General features: G+C 44.0%; 1 protein-coding gene across 2 annotated transcripts in view; it reads right to left on the minus strand.

The window, feature by feature from the left end:
* Positions 1-17,695, minus strand: part of LOC126417518 (caspase-1-like) — a 180,302-nt gene that overhangs the window by 127,343 nt on the left and 35,264 nt on the right. The window contains exon 1 of one of the 2 annotated variants that reach the window (XM_050085125.1): positions 16,706-16,728. The exons of the other annotated variant lie outside the window; for it this stretch is intronic. The gene's annotated coding sequence lies outside the window, so the exon portion shown is untranslated. Of the gene's footprint in view, positions 1-16,705; positions 16,729-17,695 lie in introns of those variants that run through there. 2 annotated transcript variants of the gene reach the window in all.

The following is a 17,695-nucleotide window of genomic DNA, read 5'->3' on the forward strand; positions in this document are numbered from 1 at the left end:
GTAGATCTTTATTTGCTTCGTATGCAATGTCATGTTCCATGCACGCTTCGTCAAGCAGATTCACTCCCTTATCACCTCGTGCCAAGCGTTTCTGAAGCTTTGTCCCAGGTCCGCAGTAGTTATACCCCGGGATGTGTAATTCCAAAGGTAGTTTGTCCAGAACACCACCGCCTCCTCTAATGTGCCCTCGATCGCACATGTCAGGCTACTGTGGTGGTTGTGGACGATGAATGTTCATTATATAGCAAATCCCTGGCATCAATCCAACTGTTTTGTGTAGCAGGAAAACCAAGCCACTTGACTAGGGCTTTATTTCCAAGTCGTCTTATGACTCTCTCCACGAGAAAAAGATCTGGTTGTGAGCTCTTCTGCATCTCCTCAGTGTAGAAGGAGCCTGCAATTTCTTCACCTTTACTGTCTTTCAATAAATAAGTTCTAGGATTCGTTCGCTGCACATTTGAAACTGTAAATATCTCAGTTGACCAGTTCGGTAGGTATGATTTCTCAAATGCGGTCTTGTGTTTTGAGATACGCACCAAATCACCTACATTAAATTTCTGTTTGCGTGGATCCAGTATCTTAATGTGAAAGTATACCGTATCCATGAGTGTGTTATCACGAACATCAATTGGCCGCATTTTTATTGTGCTATGTTTGGTTCTATTATATTGAGCAATTATTTCTGGGAGGATATCTGTCCATTTGTATGAGCCACGAAGGTTAAACCGCATCCACATTCTGCCTTTTATTGTTCTGTTCAAGCGCTCTACGATACTTGCCTTCAGGTGAGTGAATGTCGAGTAGTGATGTATTCCATACCGCTGCATCACTGTCTTGAAGTACCTATTGTAGAACTCACCATCATGATCGGTTTGGAGATTGTCCGGGCATCGATTGGTTCCTATCTGTAGCAAGCGTTCAAAAGCATCAGCGACATTTGGTCCGGTTTTTGTCTTGACTGGTACTGCCCATGCAAATTTGGAGTATGTATCAATAACAATTAAAATGTATTTGAAGCCATTATTCTCATGTGAATATTGTCGCATATCTACAAGATCAGCTTGCCACAAGTCATACATCCCTTTAATCATGACATGCCTGCGCGGGTATGTTTTGCGTGCTGGTTTGTGTAGTTCTCGAACTACGGTCTCCATACTTATTCGATGATACCTCTCTCTCGAAGCTCAGCGATTATGGAGATAACTTCATTCGAATGAGCTGTATTACCTGCAGCAGCTGATGCCATGAGCAGACGTAGTCGATCTATTAGTTCGTTGGGGTCGTCATAATATATATACTGAGGGACTCGATTGTTCACTGTCTTAAGACCAAAGTCAATACCATCTCCGCCTCTGGCACCGTTGTTGTTGTTTTGGTCTTCAAGTACTGGTTTTATAATGGTTTTATACTTCCTGTTGGTTAGGCTTTTGGTGATCTTGTGTACACCAGTCATGTGTAGTATTTGACGGTACGTGTCCTTATCACTAACTGAATAATTTATAGGTTTTTTAGTTGGTCTTAGGAAAATAAGATTCATTAAGCCTGGTGTTCGGTCAAACTGTCTATCAGCTATTTGTATTTTGTCTTCTGTTACAGTTATGGGATGCGTGCCCAACATTTATGGCCTTCCCGGGCTAACGCCGAATGTTCTATCTATCTGGCCTGGTGCGTGACTAATAATGAATTCATCAATGGCTTGACTGTCGTTTTGGGTCGTTTTTGTTTTTGGTGAGAGCTGTCGGAGAGACTCAGTAACGGGCTTAAAGGTCTCTCTTAGTGTTTGCTGACGATCAATATACCCTAACCTAAGCAACCGTAGTTTCTCTCGGACTGCTTTACGGGCTTGAATGACTTTCTGTTTGGTCGTCGACATCTCAACGTATACTAATCAGACGTCTCTGCAACATGAGGCTTTATATATGCATTCATTTTCTTCAGCTTCTTAGTATGATCACGATCGCCCTTATCTACAACAATCAGGTCTACATCTATTTTTCTCTGAATATGATCGACCTTTTCAGTTAAGTCGGTTACTTTCTTACTGACTTGATTAACTAGCTCATTTAACTCATTCACCATTCTCAGAAGGGTTTGGTAATAGGTCTCTAGTTCCCTGCGCATACTTGCAAATTTAAGAGCCATAGCTTGAATTTTCGCATCCATGTACAAGCGAATGTTCTGTCTGTGTACACCAATCATCTCAGGTTGAGAGGTGGACATACGCGCGAATTTGTCCATAGGATGACGTAGACTGATGTGCTAACGTCTATTACCTTGTTATATATGCAAAAATTCTTGAAAGTTTCGTCTGTATCTACCATCACACAGTTTTCTTGTTTTATCAATAACGAGAAACCCATACTGTGAATGGTTCCAACAGTCTGCACATATCTTTAAGAAATCATTGAACGACATATCCGTCCCCACATGTGCTAGGTAAATGTGTCTCAAATTAAGATTGTCTTGCTTGAAGGCTATAATGAGATTTGCGTTATCCCTAACAAGTTGTTTGGGGATTCTGGAATATGTTTGACTTAGATAAAATACGTCAGCACCCATATGGCGACCGAAAGAGAAATATTTGCGAATTTGGTCTTGGTTTTCTACTGCAACATCGTCAAATATGAATACTGTATTTGGTTTTGTTTCTTCAGGTGGGGGGATATCAGAGCTTTCACTGAATGTTGTGTATGTAACGCCATCTACACCTCGAAATATCTCATGCAGTAGCTGATACTTGGGTTGAAAGAGTGTTTTTGAGAATAGACAGACATGTTCAAATCGGACACCTTGCACATGAGTTAGCAGAGTCATGAGGACATTAGTCTTGCCGCAGTTGGATGGGCCTACAATAATTGCTCTTATATTATCGGGAAGGAGAATTCCGTTTTTCTTGTTCTTCTTCTTCTTCTGCTCTTCACTTGAATCTTCACATGACCAGTCACCGACAACAAAGTCCTTGTGGTGAGGGTGCTTCACCCAGCCAGTCATGATAGTAAATGAGCCATGTACAAACAAGTACTTGACATATATAGAAAATATAACTGAGAGGATAATAATAATATTTGTGTGTAGCCAGTATAGTTCGATCAATTAACCGATTGAGCTATACTGCCTACACGAGGAACACATGTATGAAGAGTAAGATGGTGATAATTTGAGTAGAATTAAAAAATTATTGGATCAATTTGATTATAATAGGAGTGGTGGTCTGAAATAAAAGAGAAACAGGAGATAAGATTAAATATAAATTATTTATTTAAAAATCATACATTGGATGTACTATTTCTGAGGTGTTATCATAATCTGCACGTTTCTTCTTAGAATCTGTACAATATATACCAAATAATTCTCTTTGGTTGGCAATAAATTCTGCACGTATCTCACGCAATCCGATAGGTGACTCTGAGTACTCTGGTTTTTGACACACGCATTTCAATTGGATGTCTGTAGTTTTAATGGCCATATGCGAACGAAGATACTGCTCAAAATCGTCAATATGTATATTATTAACACGTAGAGAGTTTTTAACATCACTATATGCTGCCTCTATGCTAGGAACCCAACGATTCAGTCTCTCGAGAGCAAACCGTATAGAGGAGTCTAGGTTGAATAATTGGTAACTGACGGATGCCTTAGATAGACGCTGTCGACACCTGATTTAATGCATAAGGCGCAGTCATCATATACAGTAGTAATGGAAAGTGTGACATCGGCAAGACGAATTTCTGGTGGGGGATGAGTTGGATCATATTCGGTGGTCATTTGTTGATTGATGTAGCGCTCTGCATGACAGATCCCGGCCCAGTCGAACTCGGAAATCGGGACTTTAACACTTTTGGAAATATTTTCAATCTCCATTATAGCTTGGATCCCCCAGACATGATGGACGTCTATAGCAATGTTCACACGTTTGGAACCACTGGAGGTAAAATTATATGTCGTGGTGAATAGCGTAGCCGCACTAGACGTATTCTTTTTATTTACAGTATCTAAACTCGGTGGTTGCACTATCACGGGAGTGTTCGATTGTGATGAGTTATATGTAGGCATCCAGTACTGACCACCATTTAGTTGATCTTTAACACCACCAGTGGTTGAATTCGTTGTGTGGTGAGCAGATCGAGCGTCTTCATCACACAAGTTGCTGAGTGGGACGGAGAGCAGCAACTCCTTGTCCTGCTCCAACATGTGAGCTACAGGATCCCACGTGGTCGCTACTGGATCAAATGAGTCGGCTGTCGCTGGTGTAGGTCCGGATGAGATGGTTAACGAAGCTAATGATGATGATGCAGGTTCGGACGCGTCTGCGGAGCTAAGCATGGTTGCGTTTGACTCTGTTGAAAAAAGAAGATGAATGATTAGATATTAGTGAATAAGTGAAAACATTGAATAATAAGGATAATGAACGAGATAGAATAATGTGAAATATGATACTTACTTTTCCGTTTGATCCTGTTCTGAGTGACTGCACTGGAGGTCGACTGGTGCTTCATGATTGTTCTTCTTAGTCTCCCGCTGACTGAGTGACCAAGACTGAGGTCCTGGAACTTAACCTATATATGTCCTACAATGAGGTCATAGGATAGTTGAATCCTATTGGTATAAGTCGAACATGTGACTCAATTAAGGGATCGTATTGGATGCAGCCATTTCCACCACCCCACAAAACCATCAGCTGACTTGATGACAGATTACTCTGGTGGCGGTAATAAAGGCTAGAGAGTCAACACGTGCCGGATACACTGCATGCGACCTTGTTGTTGTCGACTAACGATGCTTTGGTATGGTGACGGTTTTATGAAAACATTTCATAATGACTCTGACGTCATGGCCGCCATCATGGATAACGGTATTTTGGAATGGGACTGGCCTTGTTACAATACTTACGTTAGCATGTTCTGCAGAAATGATTAGCATTTCAGTCACTTCTGTTGAGCATGTGTCCTGTTGCCTATTAGTCACAGGGTCTGCCGTGGGCCCTGATACACTACTGGCCATAAAAGTTGCTACACCACGAAGATGACGTGCTACAGACGCGAAATTTAACCGACAGGAAGAATATGCTGTGATATGCAAATGATTAGCTTTTCAGAGCATTCACACAAGGTTGGCGCCTACAACGTGCTGACATGAGGAAAGTTTCCAACCGATCTCTCATACACAAACAGCATCTGACCGGCGTTGCCTCGTGAAACGTTGTTGTGATGCCTCGTGTAAGGAGGAGAAAAGCGTACCATCACCTTTCCGACTTTGATAAAGGTCGGATTGTAGCCTATCGCGATTGCGGTTTATCGCATCGCGACATTGCTGCTCGCGTTGGTCGAGATCCAATGACTGTTAGCAGAATATGGAATCGGTGGGTTCAGGAGGGTAATACGGAACGCCATGCTGGATTCCAACGGCCTCGTATTACTAGCAGTCGAGATGACAGGCGCATTATCTGCATGGCTTTAAAGGATCGTGCAGCCACGTCTCGATCCCTGAGGTAACAGATGGGGAGGTTTGCGAGACAACAACCGTTTGCACGAACAGTTCGACGACGTTGCCAGCAGCATGGACTATCAGCTCGGAGACTGTGGCTGCGGTTACCCGTGAGGCTGCATCACACAGGAGCACCTGCGATGGTGTACTCAACGACGAACCTGCGTGCACGAATGGCAAAACGTCATTTTTTCGGATGAATCCAGGTTCTGTTTACAGTATCATGATGGTCGCATCCGTGTTTGGCGTCATCACGGTGAACGCACATTGGAAGCGTGTGTTCGTCATCGCCATACTGGCGTATCACCCGGCGTGATGGTATGGGGTGCCATCGGTTACACTTCTCGGTCACCTCTTGCTCGCATTGACAGCACTCTGAACAGTGGACGTTACATTTCAGATATGTTACGACCCGTGGCTCTACCCTTCTTTCGATCCCTGCGAAACCCTACATTTCAGCAGGATAATACACGACCGCATGTTGCAGGTCCTGTACGGGCCTTTCTGGATGCAGAAAATGTTCGACTGCTGCCCTGGCCTGCACATTCTCCAGATCTCTCACCAGTTGAAAACGTCTGGTCAATGGTGGCCGAGCAACTGGCTCGTCACAATACACCAGTCGCTACTCTTGATGAACTGTGGTATCTTGTTGAAGTTGCATGGGCAGCTGTTCCTGTACACGCCATCCAAGCTCTGTTTGACTCAATTCCCAGGCGTATCAAGGCCGTTATTACGGCCAGAGGTGGTTGTTCTGGGTACTGATTTCTCAGGATCTATGCACCCAAATTGCGTGAAAAAGTAATCAGATGTCAGTTCTAGTATAATATATTTGTGCAATGAATACCCGTTTATATTCTGCATTTCTTCTTGGTGTAGCAATTTTAATGACCAGTAGTGTAACTTGTTCCACACGTGATGGCAAAGACACGTATAAGGCGCGAATGGCGCTCTTTAGTATAGTCACCCATACTGTATTCACATGGTTCCAAAGTTCACCCCTGGTGGTTGGCATTGGGTCACAGTATTGCACATGTCGTTTGACCATATCCCACACATTTTTGACTGGCGGCAAGTCTCGTGATCTGGTGGCCAGAGCAAAAGGCTGGCTCCGCTGACAAGTTTTGTGATGTGTCTGGACTCTGGCCTAAGCTTTTAGGCTGGAGGTTTTAGTGAATTGCACAGTGGCTGGCTCCTCCCTTTTTCCTTGCGGTCAGCCAGCCACTACCATCTGCTATATTGTTTTAGCTCCCTCTACCACTTTCTTCCTGGGTTGTCCATGTTTTACTGTTAGCGGCATGCTTCGTCCCACGCATCGGTGTGGGTAGACACGTATTTTTCAAGCTTGTTTCCTGTGTCTTACGTTCTGTTTTATCTTATTGTTCTGAGTCTTTTCTTGACACACGCCTCAATCTGTTACTGAGCGGGCACTGAAGACCTTGCCGTCGTGCGCCCTTAAAACCCTTTCCATCCATCCATCCATCCATCAAGAAGGCACTCGTTCGTGCAGCAACATGAAGTCGTGCGTTGTCTTGCTGAAAAATGGAAACGGGGGTGTAGTGCACAAAGAGTATGGCCACGGGCAGCAACATGTCTTTCACGTTGGTCACGCTGGCCACAGTGCCGTGGACACGCATCAACTGTGATTTGCGGTTGTACCCAACAGCACCACAAACTGTAAGGCCTTGTCTTGGCGCTGTACGCCTTGTGCGAATGCAATCACTGCGATGACGCTTCCCCTGTCTGCGGCGAACCAAAATGCGACCACCATTTTCAAACAAATAGCATCTGGATTCGCCGAAAACACTATACGATGTGAATGATAATTAACTGAAGCCCTCAGCTGCCGACGGGTGTTGTGGATATAACTTGAGGGGGACAGCTGAAATTGCGTGTCCCGACCGGGACTCGAACCCAGGATCTCCTGCCCTCATGGCCGACGCTCTATCCATCTGTGCCACTGAGGACACAGATGAATATCGCGACTGCAGAGACTTATCCCTTGCACGCCTCCCGTGAGACCCACATTCCCAGCTGTCCACAATCTACATACGTAATGTTCCTAACAGATATATTGGCCCTCCACTCATTACTCGCGCCAACTAAGGTGATGATTCCCGTAAGAGAGAGAGCGCACAGGTTGCCCGAACTCTTACGGGAATCGTCTCCTTAGTTGGAACGAGTAATGAGTGGAGGGCCAATATATCAGTTAGGAACATTACGTATGTAGATTGTGAACAGCTGGGAATGTGGGTCTCACGGGATACGTGCAAGGGATAAGTCCCTGCAGTCGCGCTATTCATCTGTATCCTCGGGGGCTCAGATGGATAGACCGTCTGCCATGTAAGCAGGAGATCCCGGGTTCGAGTTCCGGTCGGGGCACGCATTTTCAGCTGTCCCCATCGAGATGTATCAACAAAACCTGTCGGCAGCTGAGGGTTTCAATTAATTATCATTTATTTTAGAGAAGCTGCACGATGATCAATGGTACCTGTTCTTTCGAGAACAGTTACTATCTTTAACTATATGATGTCATTCCTGTCACGTGTGACGTCGTTATATACCATTGTCATTTAGCATGTTTCTGTACATTCGTCAATGGTAGGTTGAGAAGTGGACGAAGTCGTAATAGAGGGCGACGGTTTGTGACCCCTGATAGTTTACGATGTATTACACTGTTCCACTGTTGCGTCAGAGCGGCGGAGAAAGAAGATCTATCCTGCAATGTCATTCGGACGAGGTGTCGATCTTCTCGGGGTGTGGTCTGGTTGGTGTGACCTGGCCCATCTCGTCGTGTTGTACCATCTTCCGTGAACCACTCTGCATACACCCGTTGCACTGCTGAAACACTTCGTCCCACACGAGCAGCAATTTTCCGAATGGATGCATCACATTCCCTCACGCCAGTAATGTGCCCTCTTTCAGTCTCACTGATTCGACGGTACGGATCGCGGATACGTCTGCGGTGAGGCATCGTGCACGTGTGCTCAACTCACACTGAACCATTACCTTCGGATTATAGCGACAACGAGAGTCGCAAACATATTTTACCGGTAGGCGGCGTTACTTCACGAATCGGTGTTGTCCTTGAACCCTCAGGCTGACACGGTTCAAATGCTAATCATATCTACAGAACATGCTATTATAAGTGTCCTGCGAATATGAACGTCCTATCTCACGTGAGTAGCGTGAAGAGCTGCATCAAACCAGTCTCAGGATGGAAGAATACAACAACAACAACATCTCACGTCGTTCACGGTAACCTGTTATTTTTTTTTTTTTTTTTATTACGACCAATGCTACCCTTCCTCCTATGTTGGATCTTATTAATACAGCCGTAGAGCACGCAGTTCCTGATGGAAGCAAGCTTGTAGATCATATCTAGATTTGACTGGAAACGGTCAGCAGAGGAAAGGCTACAGAATCTGATGTCATACGCTTCTGCATGTAGTACGCCAAAGAACTTACTCGTCTTGTAGCAGCAGTACACCATAGGTCAGTGGAGGAGCGAAAATTTCCTAGTGACTGGAAAAAATGCGCAGATCATTTACATTTTCAAGGAGGATAGTTGAACAGACGTACAAAACAGTAGTCATATATCGTTGACATCCGATTTTTGCTGAATTTGGGGACATGTTTTATGGTCAGGCATTATGGTACTTCTGGAAACCGAAAACCTCTTCTGTAAGAATCAACACGGAGGGCGCAAACAACGATCTTGTGAAACCCAGTTCGCTCTGTTCGTTAGCGAGACTCGGAAAGTAGTAGAACAGGCGCCCAAGTTGATGCTGCCATTCCTGGGTTCCGAAAGGCGTTCAGTACAGTTCCCCACTGCTGCTTAGTGAGCAAAATACGAGGGTGTACTGCGTGTCATTCTTAACGGCGAGAGATCTTCAGACCTAGAAGTAACTTTGGGCACACACGAAGGTGGTTTCAGAGAACTATTACTTTACACAATGTATATAAATGATTAAGTGGATAAGTTTGTAAATTCCATGAGGCTGCTTGCGGATGAAGCATCAAACCTCGAGGACTGTATGGTATTGAAATTCAGGAAAACATATAGAGGATTGACGCTTGGTGTAGGGATTGGTAGCTGATCCTCAACAATGGCTTAATGTGCATAAATAGGTGGGAAGACCCATTATTACATGGTTACGAGATAGCAGAATAATCATGACGCAGTCACTTCGTTTGAATACCTAGGTCTACGAGTACGGAGCGATTTAAAGTGGCACGACCACGTAAAACTAACTAACATAAGGCAGATGCCAAACTGAGTCATTGGAAGAATCAACAGGAAAGAGGTATCTCACGATGCCCTGCTACGAACGATATTTAGAATTGACAACAAACACATAGCTGTCTGGTGGCGCTGAAGGCGCCTGAAGTGGTAAGAGAAGTACACTATGTGATTAAAAGTATCCGGACACACCCAAAAACATACGTTTTTCATATTAGGCGATTTTGCTGGCACCTACTGCCAGGTACTCCAGATCGGCGTCCTCAGTAGTCATAACACATCGTGACAGAGCAGAATGGAGAGCTCCGCGGAACTCCGGATTTCGAACGTGGTCAGGTGATTGGGTGTCATTTGCGTCACACGTCTGTACGCCAGATTTCCACACTCCCAAACATCCCTAGGTCCACTGAGTCCGAAGTGATAGTGAAGTGGAAACGTGAAAGGACGTGTACAGCACAAAAGCGTACAGGCTGACCTCGTCTGTTGACTGACAGACCGCAGACAGTTGAAGAGCGCCGTAATGTGTAATAGTCAAACATGTAGCCAGATCATCACACAGGAATTCCGAACTGAATCAGAATCCACTGCAAGTACTACGAAAGTTAGGTGGGAGGTGAGAAAACTTGGATTTCATAGTCGAGCGGCTGCTCGTAGGCCACACATCACGCCGGTAAATGCCACACGACGCCTCGCTTGATGTAAGGAGCGTAAACATTGGACGAGTGAACAGTGGAAAACGTTGTGTGGAGTGACAAATCACGGTACACAATGTGGGGATCGATGGCAGGGTGTGGTTGTGGTGAATGCCCGGTGAAAGCCATCTGTCAGCATGTGTAGTGCCAACAGTAAAATTCGGAGGCGATGGTGTTATGATGTGGTCGTGTTTTTCATTGAGGGGGCTTGCACCCCCTGTTGTTTTGCGTGTCACTGTCACAGCACAGGTCTACATTGATGTTTTAAACACCTTCTTGCTTCCCACTGTTGAAGAGCAATTTGGGGATGGCGGTTGCATCTTTCAACACGATCGAGCACCTGTACATAATCCACGGCCTGTGGCGGAGTGGTTACACAACAATAGCATTCCTGTAATGGACTGACCTGCACAGAGTCCTGACCTGAATCCTATAGAGCATCTTTGGGATGTTTTGGAGCGCCGAATTTTTGCAAGGCCGCACCAAAGATGGTTCAAATGGTTTTGAGCACTATGGGACTTAACATCTGAGGTCATCAGTCCCCTAGAACTTAGAACTACTTAAACCTAACTAACAGAAACACATCGCACACATCCATGCCCGAGGCAGTATTCGAACCTGCGACCGTAGTGGTCTCGCGGTTCCAGACTGTAGCGCCTAGAACCGCTCGGCCACCCCGGTCGGCATGGAGGGTGTCACAAGCTTGTCTTTTTCTGCCAGGTGTCCAGATACTTTTGATCACATAGTGTATATGAGCGGAGCAAAGACGAATGGGGTGTTATTCTGGAGACGATAATCAGAAATCCGCCGACTTAAGTGACTTTGATAAAAGCCGAATTGTTGTGGCCCGGTGACTGTGAGCGAGCATCTCGAAAACGGGGAAGCTGGTCGGCCGTTCGCGTGCTACTGTCGTGATCATCTTCGGAAAGTGGTTAAAGAATGTAGAAACCATGAGCAGGCGACATGAAGTAGGAGGCCCATACGTCATCACAGAACACAGGGATCGGAGGCTTGCGTGCTCTCTAAACCAGGATAGGCGGCGATCTGCGGCTGATCTGACAACGGAACACAGTGCTGTCGCAGGCACAGGTGTTTTGGAGCACGAACTTCAGCGTACAGTGTTGAACATGGTGTTCGACAGCAGAGGACCCCTTCATGTTCCCATGTTGACCCAACAGGATCGTCAGTTACGATTGCTGTGGGCACGGCATCTTGGACCGCGGAACAATGAAATCGTGTCGCCTGCTCGGATGAATCATGCTTTTTATTAAAGCAGCTTGATGCTAGTGTCCAGATACACCGTCATCCAGGCGACGTCCGCTCGAAACCTGCAGCATGCCACGGGCGCAGGCCGATGGGAGCAATATTACGTTATGGAGACATTCACTCTGGCTTCAACGGAACCTTTGGTAGTAATAGAAGACACCATGACAATTATGGACTACGTGAACATTATTAGGGACCACGAGAAACCTTTATGCTTGATGTCTTCCTCATCAACGATAGCATCTTCTAGCACGATAACTGTCCGTGTCACAAGGCAAGAATCTCGCTGCAATAGTTTGAGGCGCGCGATAGTGAACTAACGTTGATGTCTTGGCCATGAAATTCGGCTAATCTGAATCCGATGGAACCCAACAAACCAACCGCCCTTAAATTACGGGAAGTGTGTGACCTGTGCATAGGCATTTGGTGCCACAAACCCCTGGAAACCAATACAGTACTTCTCGAATCAATGGTGCACAGAATCACTGCCGAATTGTGTTCCAGAGGTGAACCAAGAAGCTTTTAAGCAGCTGGTCATAATGTTTTGGATCATCAGTGCATTTCGCGAAAAGACCATGAAGGTAAATTCAACGGATTCAAGCTCATATGAAGCCCTAACAACAATAGGTTTTCCCGCGGCCCCTACGTGAGTGGGACAGGAAAGGGCAACTGATAGTGGTAGCTTTCTCAGCACACCACAAGGTGGACTGCAGAAAATAGACGTAGACGTATTCTTGGAACGTACGCTCTGAGTATTACGCGTAAGGATTTGAAAGACGCGTCATGATTTTAAGCAGCACCGCACATTCTAGTTTTCTTTCGTACGGTCACTCTGACTTGACACACCCGTGATGAAACGAACAGTTCTTCTTTGTATCTTATGTGTTTCTTCCGTTAATCTTGATAGTTTAAGCAACAATAACATCTCTATCCATAAATCACGCTGGAAGTCTTTTTACTACGGCTAGTCGCAGATGAACTATTTTTCGATCGGCAGGCTTTGCTCGGCAGATAATGGACATCAGAGTGTATACAACCTTTGTAAATCGGGTGAGAGCTGTTAGCCCGCGTGGCCGATTTATAGATAGATCAGTATTTCGGATAAACATGAATGCTGAAACAACAGCGTTTCAGCTCTGCTTATAAGTGTGAAGAAGATTTGACAGATGAAATATTTGGTACAACAGGTAATAAGTGAAAGTCAAGTGAAAGGACAAATCTTTTGATCTGGTGAAGAATTGAGATCACGCACTTCGGAATTTTGGAGCTACATCAGTATGTAGGTCAACTCCTTTGGTGTGCTTGCTACAGTTATTTCACCTCAAATTCCGTGTCAGAATTCCCTTCGTCGTAGCAGTTCAAGTACTGAAAGGCTTTTACTTACCTTCAGGTACAAATATTGAATAAAATATATTGTTCAGTATATGCAAGCATGTAGTATTTGATATTTAAACATAAGTCGATAGAGTGAATCCTTCATTTTCATCTTATTTTCACAAAATGTAATTCGATCGGATACCCTGCACTGACCCCGCAACTTATTATTGAGAAATATCAGAACGAATCAGTGTGTCACTCGCAGTACCAGACATTGCTTATATGAGTTTCATACTTGACTGAAATTTTTGAGAATGGTGTGGTCTGTTTAGTGGATGTCTTTTCATAGTATAAAACGATTGCCCCCATTGATTATGTCTTTCCTTTTGTTTTCTGAAACTGCTGATAGTTGTATTTCTTAAGAAGATCTAGGCTTAGTATTCTTTCTGGGTACCCGCGACTGTGAACAGTTATGCAGGATGAAATGAAACAGTATGAAAAGCTTGTGATGGTGTTGCAAGGTAAGTGGTGCTGGGAGATGATTGTTAAGAAAAAAATTCGATACGTAGCACCGTTTTCGAGTTAATAACCATTGAAGTTAGCCAGTTAGCTCGTTGTGCGCACATCTTCAAACCATCCGCCAGAGATGGTGTCGCCAAATTTGTTCTTCGTTTGGTTTCCTAAAACCGAATAAGACAGCGATACGAAAATTTGACACGGAACGGTAGTAAAAACTGAACCCGAGCCTAAGGCTGAAAAAAATTGTTCAAATGGCTCTGAGCACTATGGGACTTAATTTCTAATGTCATCAGTCCCCTTGAGCTTAGAAGCACTTAAACCTAACTAACCTAAGGACATCACACACATCCATGCCCGAAGCAGGATTCGAACCTGCGACCGTAGCGGTCGCGCGGTTCCATACTGTAGCGGCTAGAACTGCTCGGCCACACCGGCCGGTCCTAAGGCTGAGCTGTCTATCATCTGCACTATGAGAATAACTGGCACTTTATATGGCGGGCCGTCTGAATTTCCGTGCAAAACGGCGTGATTGGCTAACTTCAGTGCTAACTAACTCGGATACTGGGGAACGTATCGAATTATGTGTTTTTGTTAGCAATTATTTCTCAGCTCAACCTACGCTGCAAAGACCTTACAATAATTTCAGATTGTGTCTGACCACTCTATATAGGCTGGATGGATTTCCTACATGTGTGCTGTATTAGATAGTTCCTGTATGTCCGATGAGTCAGACGGTCGATGTTCTGTTAAAATACGATTATTCTCAACTTTTATTCAGAAGCTGTCACCCAAATAACGACAATCTGTGACTAGAAACAACCCATTCGTGGCCCGAAATGTAAAACTGTACACCTGACCCGCCATTGACCGATAATTTTATGTATTTCTACTGATTTTACTTTCGAGTGATACTTCAACTGCCTATGGGCGTACTTAAGAGATGTGTGAGAAAAGCAATGAAACTGACAACACTGCAAGCGATCTGACAACGCCGTGTTGTTCTGTTTGTGTGGACCGGTGGGTTCAGCCCTTCCAGATGCTCAGTCCGAGTTTCAGCTCCGTACAGCCATCACGTGATTTTTGAGAGCGCCATCAGTGAAGTCGTGTGTTTGTTGTGTTTTACGAAAGTGGAAGAGCGAAATGTGGAGCAACGTTATGCAATAAAATTTTAAGTTAAACTTGCCATGAGCGTGACCTTCGGAAAGTTGAAAATGACCTATTGAGTACATTCTTTATCGGCTAAGTTTTTCACTGGCACAAATTATTTTTGTAAGGCCGAGACTATAGCATGGTCAGGCAGATATTGCGAAATCAGATACTGGATTGTAAAGCGTACCCAGAAGCAGATATAGACTCATCTAAAAATTTATTAGTGATGAAGGGCAGGCTACATCTACATCTACATGAATACCCTGCAAATCACATTTAAATGACTGGCAGAGGGTTCATCGAAACACCTTCACAATTCTCTATTATTCCAATCTCGTATAGCGCCCGGAAAAAACGAACACCTATATCTTTCCCTAAGAGCTATGATTTCCCTTATTTTATCGTGGTGATCGTTTCTCCCTATGTAGGTCGGTGTCAACAAAGTATTTTCGCTTCGGAGAAGGAAGTTGGTGATTGGAATTTCGTGAGAAGATTCCGTCGCAACAAATTATGCCTTTCTTTTAATGATGTGCAGCCCAAATCCTGCACCATTTCAGTGACACCCTCTCCCATATTTCACGATAACACAAAACGTGCTGCCCTTCTTTGAACTTTTATGATGTATTCCATCAGTGTAGTCTGGTAAAGCTCCCACACCGCGCTGCGATATTCTAAAAGAGGACGGGTAAGCGTAGTGTAGGCAGTGTCCTTAGAAGGTCTGTTACATTTTCTAAGTGTCCTGCCAATAAAACTCAATCTTTGGTTAGCCTTCCCCACAACATTTTCTGTGTGTTCCTTCCAGTTTAAGTTGTTCGTAATTGTAATTCCTAGGTATTTAGTTGAATTTACGGCCTTTAGATTTGACTGATTTATCGAGTAACCGAAATTTAATGGATTCCTTTTAGCACTCATGTGTATTACCTCACACTTCTCGTTATTTAGCGTCAAATGCCAATTTTCGCACCATACAGATACCATTTTTAAATCGTTTTGCAATTTGTTTTGATCTTCTGTTGACTTTATTACTAGATAAACGACAGCGTCATCTGCAAACAACTTAAGACGGCTGCTCATATTGTCTCCAAAATCGTTTATGTAGATAAGAAACAGCAATGGACCTGTAACACTACCTTGGGGAATGCCAGAAATCACTTCCGTTTTACCCGATGACTTTCCGTCAGATACTACGAACTGTGACCTTTCTGACAGCAGATCACGAATCCAGTCACATAACTGAGACGATATTCCACAAGCATGCAATTTCACTACAAGCCGCTTGTGTGGTACAGTGTCAAAAGGATTCTGGAAATCCAAAAGTACGGAATCAAACTGAAATCCCATGTCAATAGCACCCAACACTCATGCGAATAAAGAGATAGTTTGTTTCACAGGAATGATGTTTTCTAAATCCATGTTGACTGTGTGTCAATAGACCGTTTTCTCGAGGTAATTCTTAATATTCGAACACAATACATGTTCCAAAAACCTGCTGCATATCGACATTAATGATATGGGGCTGTAATTTAGTGGATTACTCCTACTACCTTTCCTGAATATTGTTGTGACCTGTGCAACTTTCCAGTCTTTGGATACGGATCTTTCGTCGAGCGAACGCTTGTATACGATTGTTAAGTATGGAGCTAATGCATCAGCATCCTCTGAAAGGAACCTAATTGGTATACAGTCTGGACCAGAAGACTTGCTTTTATTAAGCTAGTTGCTTCACAACTCCGAGGAAATTTACTTCTACGTTGCTTTTGTTGGCAGCTGTTCTCGATTCGAATTCTGGAATATATACTTCGTCTTCTTTTGAGAAGGCATTTCAGAAGGCTGTGTTTAGTAACTCTGCTTTTCAGCACTTTTTTCGATAGTATCCCTATTACTATTGCGCAGAGAAGGCATTGATTGTGTCTTGCCGCTGTCTTCAACTTCAAAAACCGACGAAAACGTCGAAGGTGGCTTGCTACTGTGAGATTAGACAGACGTTTAACAATGAGTATAATACGTGACGTGTTAAACCTAAGCACTTTCAGCTTACATAAAATTCCTACCGACGTTTTGCACACGCCGAAAACTTCACAAGCGAGCAACACAATTGAAGAAACGTATGCGTTGATCCTCTTGAAGACTGTCTATGACCACGAGTGGTTAAGTGGTGATGAATCCTGGATGTCTGGGTATGATCCTAAAACAAAACGGCAAAGTGAGGATTTGGCTCACTGAGACATCTCCTCGACCGAAAAAAGCCCGAATGAGCAATTCAAAGATCAAAACATTGCCGACTTGCTTTTTTGGCAGTATGGGTAGCACGCAAAAAGAATTTGTTCCTCTAGAACAAACTGTCAGCGAGGTGTTTTACAAAGATGTCCTTGAAAGGCTGAGCAAGGGGGTGAATATAGTCAGACCAGACATTGCCGACAACCGCCTCATGTCACACTGTCACTTTATTAACAGAATCTTTCGTTTGGGAAGGCATTCCTGCTGTTCCACAGCCACCCTATGCACTTTATGTGACTCATTGTGAATTTTTATTTTCCCGAAATTGATAAATGTCTTAAAAGAACGTCATTTGGGGACTCTGGAAAACATTGAAAAGGATATGAGCAGAATATTAAAGGCCATACCAATTGAAGTCTTTCAACGCTGCCACCATGGCTGGAAACAGTGACACCACTGGTGTACAGCTGCCGAAGGGAACTGCTTCAAAAGGGACAACAACGCTGTTTGAAAAAAATTGAAACTTTTGTAGGTTAAAAATCAGTCTCATTACTTTTATCACAAACCTCATTTAATTTTACATAACATCGTTGTTTTAAGGAAACTGTGTTGTGTTCTGCCGTCTAAAAAGTCGGACGTGCGCTCTTGCTCTACACGTTAGCCATCTACAGTCTGTTTGCATCTTGCCATAACTGGGTAACTATGTCACAACTACACCGTCTGTGAACAGCTTCATACACAACTCTTACACGCTATGACTTCCAGAAGACGAAATCCGAATTTCGTAACTTGTTTTCCGCTGCCGAGTTTA

The sequence above is a fragment of the Schistocerca serialis genome, chromosome 1 (assembly GCF_023864345.2).
Source record: "Schistocerca serialis cubense isolate TAMUIC-IGC-003099 chromosome 1, iqSchSeri2.2, whole genome shotgun sequence".
NCBI classification, from domain to species: domain Eukaryota; kingdom Metazoa; phylum Arthropoda; class Insecta; order Orthoptera; family Acrididae; genus Schistocerca; species Schistocerca serialis.